The sequence below is a fragment of the Pteropus alecto genome, unplaced genomic scaffold (genome assembly GCF_000325575.1).
Source record: "Pteropus alecto unplaced genomic scaffold, ASM32557v1 scaffold121, whole genome shotgun sequence".
Taxonomy (NCBI): domain Eukaryota; kingdom Metazoa; phylum Chordata; class Mammalia; order Chiroptera; family Pteropodidae; genus Pteropus; species Pteropus alecto.
This window is the reverse complement of record NW_006434369.1, coordinates 7551855-7558828: the sequence shown is the minus strand read 5'-3', so window position 1 is coordinate 7558828 and position 6974 is coordinate 7551855. Positions and strand designations below refer to the sequence as shown.

Sequence of the window (6974 nt, the reverse complement as noted above, 5' to 3'; positions counted from 1 at the left end):
CCTGCTGCCCTTAGCTCTTCCCATTGAGTTTTCTGAAAGGCTTGCACAGGTCAGTGAAAAAGCTGGGTTTGTTTGCCTAGACAACCGGGATGAAGAGTTGATTTTAGTCGGGACTCACCATGTGCACATCCTCTTGTCTGCAGAGCTCAAACTACTGTTGACAGTGAGAAAGAGCTGTTTCCCATGAGCCACTGTCTTGCTCCCTCTCAGGGTGTACTTCTCCATGTCCTGCTCGATCCACTGGTGCATGAAATCCTGCATATGCATCTCTTGAGTGTCGTCTGTCACATCCTTGTAGAGGTGCGCTTGGTCAAACTCCAGGCTGTGGCTCAGAAAGTGGCCCACAAAACAGGAGAGCAAGGCTACCTCCAACAGTGAGATGTCCATGACCTGCTCGATGGGAGGACCCTTGCCAATGTGCTGGGTGTCCCCATATAGGTGGATCATCTCCTAGTCTAGCACATGCGGGAGACCCCTGGAGGCCATTGCATGTGATGGAAGGCATGAATCTTCATCAGAAGTCTCTTTCTGAATGTCATAGTGGAGGCCATGGATGACAAAGTTAAGCTTGTGTTCATATCTCCGAATCCCCTCTGAGTACTGGTGGTGTTCAATCAGGATATCATGCGTGGCATTGAAACTCTCTGGGTGCAATGAATCTGCATACTGTGCCAGTGCAGACCGCAGCGTCACGCAGGCTGATCTCATTGTTGGTGCAGGTGGTTTCCAGGCTCAAAAGACTGCAAACCTCCAGGGACAGGCATGAGGGCATGTACCTGTCTCTGCAGGTCCTGGTATGGAGCCCACAGGTACGAGCTGAGCTTAACGCCCACCTGCCGGATCAGTAGGCATTAGGATCCTGGGTGTGTAGCCAGAGAAGGAGGAGGACAAGGTGGTTTGCTGCCTGCAGTGGCATCAAAACAACAGCCAGCACCCAGTGACCACGTGCACCATGCCTACTGTGCGCCATGCCCACCATGCCTACTGTGCACCACATGAGCAGCTCTCAGCAGTAAGTAGCTGGTCAGCCAATCTGCTGCCCCTCCCTGACCACAAGATTTTTAAATTATATTTTTAACTTTTGGCATGCATTCTTTTCCATCCTGTATTACCTGGGACCTCTGAAACCTACAAGAGGCTTCCATGAGAAAATTCTGGAATACTGGAATCTGGAATACTGAAAAATTCCTCTGGAATGCTTTTCTATTCATGCAAGCATTTATTTCCTTAATCATCTCCTGAACTGGTAGCCATAGGGAACTATTACTTTTATGACTGGCTTATTTTATTAGCATAATGTCAAGGTTCATCACATAGCATGTGTCACGATTCCCTTTCTTAAAGGTTGCACATCTCTCATTTTACATTGTCGCATGTTTCTCAACTCCAAAGGCCTTTTATACCCATTTTTTCCCTTTCACCCTCATTTTCTCCATATTGCAGCCAAGGAGTGGTTGTTATTCCCAAGTCGCACCTGAGGAAACAAGCCTCGCAGCCTCAGGACCACACAAAAAACGCAGGCCTGGGTCGAGACCACAGGCCTCTGGTCTCTGGGCCACCACACTTTCCCTAGAGCACAGCTGTATGTGCAGAGCCTTTACTCAATTGTGCATGCTCCACGCTCCACCTAGCAGGGTCCCAAATAGGGCAAAGGGGCAAGAGACCCCTGAGAGAGAGAACGGGACCAATGACAAGTCACTGACAGGATAGAAGCGGAGGAAAGGCCAGAGGTTGCAGAGGACCTGGCAACAAGCCCACTCCGGTTCCGGTCCAGGCAGTAGGGCTCTTCTTACTCGGGCAGCTCACTTTCCCTCTGGGACACAGGAAAGGGCGTTTTGCCAGACCAGTCCCAAGAGCTGGGTGACACAGAGCGCTGTGGGAGCGGCTAGCCTTAACAAGGTGAATTCTCAAAGTTAATAGTCAATGATTAGATCAGCCAGACAAGAGAGACCAGTAATGAAGTCGAGATTTGAAATATGTAGTGCCGGCTGTGGGCACGCTGCCTCACAATGCTGTCAGTGGTGTTAGAAGCTCCCTAAATTAACTGAGAGAGCTGCCATGGAAGAAGTCTATTTGGGGCATCTTGCTGGTGTTGGTGAGGATTATCTTTGAAGCTGGTGTAATCACCTCTCTTAGCATTCATGTCCAGGCCAACAGACAGTCCTGAGAAAGAATAACCTTTTTGTGCTTTGGAGAATGCACCCGTTGTGAGCACTAGCTGCATTTTGGACGCTCCAGGCAGTCAAACTTCCAGTAAAGCTCCTATCCCTGAAACAGCTGAATAAACCAAACGGCCGACATTTCAATAATAATCTCTGGGATCGAGGCTTGGAGGAAACGAGCAGGGGGTTTCTGCCTCTGGATTCCCACTGGGAAACTGCTTCATACAAGGCCCAGCTCAATCTCCTCATTCAGAGACTGTTCCAGAATATTTGCTATTTGTCATGGTTAGGGGGTGGGTTATCCCACTTAATCACATATTCTGGTTAAAGGTGAGCTATTAGATATCATTCATAGAGCACAACTTTTCATAAGAATTAGAATGCTACAAAATACTCTGAACAGTAGCTCACAAGGAACACAATCCAATGTATCTTTTAAAATATCGAAGGCTCTTTTATTTCCTTAGAAGCATTATTATGAACCCCATGCTCCAAAGAATTAGTAAAACATGCAAATGCTAGTTAATAGAATGCTGGATAAGCAGCTTTTTAATGAATTTCCCATTTCTTGATTCTGTCGTATATTAATTTTCTTAAAAGGCACTGAGTATGTTTGAAGATGATTAAGATTCAATAAGCTAATAGAAGAGAGTGACCTTAGAGGCTACTTAAACTCTGCATCCAACACAGAATTCCTCTTTCTAAACTTTCTAACAATTTTTTTCCTGCCTTTTCTCAAAAATGTCTGGTATCAAGGGGCTCACAACTCCCTTTCATTTATGAGTTAACTATTGGAAAATCCCTCTTAGTTCTCATATCTGTAGCCATGGAGAATACATTCCAACTCTCTGTTTTATAGCTCTCCAGATAATTAGAACATTCATAGACCCCCGTCCCCAGTTTCATTTTAGCTAAGCCTGTCATCTCCAATTCCTGCATACTTCCTCAAATGTTTGCAGACCATCTTTTGAATATTGACTTGTTTGTGGGGGCTCCAAAGAGAACTATGACAGCAGACATGGTAAATCTAGCACCAGATGCTGTGAGACCTTCACCGCCTTCCTTCTGCATTGACCTGAATATCAGAAAAAAAGACAGGACCGGATGAACTCTGGCTCTCTCCGGGGTCATTTTCCCTGGGTTCACGTCTTGACTCTGCCGCTTTCTCCTTTGTGACTCTGGGCAAGCAGTTAAACTTTTAATGCTCAGTTTCCTCATCTATGAAAGGGCGATAATTATAATATTAACCTCATATCCTCATAAGGTGACAGCAGTTGAGAGCATATAAATAAATACTTAGCACAGACTGGTAACATAGTAAATGCTCAATAAATGTATCTGCTTGGACAACAGTGATCATGAACACAGATGGTGAGGCCTGAGTGGCTGGGTTCGCATCCCAACTCAAGTTCAGATTTTGACCTCACCACATATGGGCCGATTGGCCCTTAGCTAAGTCATTTAATTTCTTTGGGACGCAGTTTCCTTACCTGCAAAAGGGAGATATAAGGTGCTTATGAGGATTAAATGAACTATTATATGTACAGTGCTTGAAACAGAGCCAGGAAGTAAAACGGGTCATATAGTGAGAGCTATTTTATTACTATAGCTTGAAAGTGAATCTTACTTTTCAAAGGAGTCACATCAAAGGTTGGCCTATATTGGAGCTATGGACACCAATGTACTGGTTCCCGCAGCCCTCATCATCTGATGGTCTGTGCTTCGAGAGTCCTCAATGCTTATATTTTTGTATCTCAAACTACCCTCTAGAAGAGCATTTCGAACATGGTAGGTGCTTTTAGAATTCCTGGTCTTTAGAATAACATCTATCTTTCTTTTGTATTATTTGAAATCTACTTTTTTTTAGGTTCTGAATAGTTTCACTGCATATTTTCTCTTCAAACTTACCTTGAGGATTGCCTCTTCTGAAGATGGCTTGGATCCTTCTAGGTAGAATCAGCTCCACCACACTGCAACACCCCTAGCGTGTCGGAGCACTGAACTTCCCACGTGTCGATATCCTCAGTCCTTGCGAGTCTCTAAGGCCCTCAGTGCAGGGATGTGCTAATCGATTCTTCTCTATTTATTGGGTCCAGGCACATTTTGAGTAATATTCATTTATTTCATGCTCTTGCCCAGCACCAACTAGCAAGGAATTCTTCCTTTTTCAGATGCACTTAGCATAGAGTAGGTGCTTAAAAATATTTCTGTAATAAATTCTATGCTTAACCTAGCCCAGTATCTCTATCTGTGATTTAAAAAAAAAAAAAAAAAAGGATAATGATGGAGAAACTTGTTTAAACTAAAAAGCATTTTCAAATGATTATTATTGTTACTTCCAAAGTGAGTAAAATAAGTTTTATCAAGTTTAGAGATTCAATTATTTACTAAAATAAAATACTGCACAAACTTGTACTTTGTATTTAACAAAATGAGATTACACCAGGTGTAGAGGCAACTAAGAGATTTCCATTGCTCCTATATATTGCCTTTAGGCCAATGTTGTCACTAAAGGAAAGTACTAAATTATTTCTTCCCATTGTTACACCTTTTCCAATTCCCAATCCAGCTTCTCCACATAATTATTTTAACCTGATTTTACCTGCAATGAAAATATTAAGCAAAGACATCACAAAGAAAGTCAAAAGCAATCAATAGGGAGAATATCTGTAGTATATATTTATGACAAAATGTTAGTATCAGTAAGACAAAAACTCCAGTATAGAAATGGGCAAAAACTAGGAATAGGTAATTCACAGAAGAAGAAATACTGATGTTTAGTACATGTTCTAAAGTGGCTCCACTTCACTAACAATCAAAGAATTGAAAATGTAACATATAATGAGATATTCTTTACCAGTCAGACTGACATGTTTGAAAAGAATGAAGATAACCAGGAATTGGTATTAGCACGAAGTCGTGAAACGGAATTCTCAAGAAGTGGTTGTAAAGAATATAAATAGCATAAGCCTCGTGGAGCAATTTGATAATGTTAATGGAGAACATTAAAATGCTCATACTGATGATAATACAGTTCACTTTAGAAATTCCTAAGGAACAAAACTGACAAAGGTGCAGAGATGTATGTAGGACAGCCATTACAGTATTGTTTATAATAGCAAAGAAGGAAATCTGAAGCTACATAAATCTCCATCAAAAAGAGATAAGACAAATAAATGATGAAACACCCATAAAACAGAGTATTATGCATCCATTAAAATGAATGAGGTGGAGGAGAGTATCCAAAGTAGACAATTAAGAGGGAAAGTAGATTATAAAAAATGATATGGTATAATATGATATGGTATGATGCATCCTTATTTTATAAGAAACACAGAAAAAAATAGTTGAGAGTATTTAAGAACACATTTATTTTCTGATTTATATACATCTATACTAACTGGTATTTTAATATGTATATCTTAAACATATTTTATAATGGAAAATAAAAATATTTCAATTTTGAAAAATGTATTGAGGAACTGCTGTAGATTTCCTGTGTGTATGTGTGTGTGCATGTGTGTGTGCTGTTTGGGGATGAAATCTATGTTTGTAAGGCAGAAAAGTAACACAGTAAAGATTCCCTCCAGAAGATGCAGGAATGTTGGCTGGAGAGCAGTGGAGGTGGCAATCATTGGACACGAGGCGGTCTGGAACTTAGCAGCTAGAGTGTCAAATGGTTTATACACAAAGCATTGGTACCCGAATCCTTGATGTATGCTGGGGAATAATTCCACAGCTGGCAGATAGACAATAATATTCCTAAATAACTCTGAATTTCCAAAGCTTCAGGGCAAGCCTGCTCACTACTGTCAGGCCTAACCCTTATTGTTGTAGACACATCTGTCAAGAGGCTAAATATTAATAAAAACAATGTCTGGGCATTCAGACAAGCATTTCAGAAAATAGTGATAGAATTCTTATTACCTTAGATCTAACTGACCAGCCAATCTTCTCCACCTCTCCCATGCCAACCACCAGATCTCATCTTTAATTTCCTGCAGGCCATCTCTTGGGCACTCCACAATGATCCCACGAAACATAAAAAAAGTTTATCGAATTCCTCCCTAAATAAAGAATCTATTTCCACTTATTTCTCATTACATCCTTCTAATCCTCTTGGCCTTTGCTGACCATTACAGTGGCCACCAGCCATGTGTGGTCTTAAACACTTGGAATATGGCTGGTCTGTACTGACTATGCTGTAAATGGAAAATATACACAATTTGGAAGACTTAGTATGAAAAAAAGTAAAACTTAACTTTAAATGATGATATTTTGGACATGTTGGGTAAACTAAAAATATCATTAACATAGAAATATTCATCTAATTCTTTTCACTTTTTAAAAATGTAGCTACTAAAAACTTTCTAATTACCTATATGGATTGTATTATATTTCAGCTGTGTCAAGGCTACTCTAGACTCTGCAAGCGTGGAGTTATCCTTCATTTTCTCACTCTTGGGGTTTCATACCAAATCTATCAAGTAGTCCTGATACCCAGCCTCTTGGCCCTTTTCCTTCTTCTTTTTTTCCTGAGCCACTGGTTCAGACAAGCCCTTCCCTCTGTCACAGCACCTCCTGCATCTGCCTGCTTCCAGCTACTCTCTACTCCAGGCCCAACTTGGCTGCCAGCAAAACACTCGATAACCTGAATAACTAAGAGCTAACCTTGTTAAAACCCCCTTGAGAATAAAAAGAAAACAAATAACAAAATAAACTTTATGAATAACTGTACTGTAGAAGAACTTCAATGTGCTAGAAACCAAATAACCAGCCACTCACTTAATTTTATACACCGCCCTTAACATA

At 41.0% G+C, this 6974-nt stretch overlaps 1 pseudogene; it reads right to left on the bottom strand.

The window, feature by feature from the left end:
* Positions 1 to 6974, bottom strand: part of LOC102889472 — a 16849-nt pseudogene that overhangs the window by 458 nt on the left and 9417 nt on the right.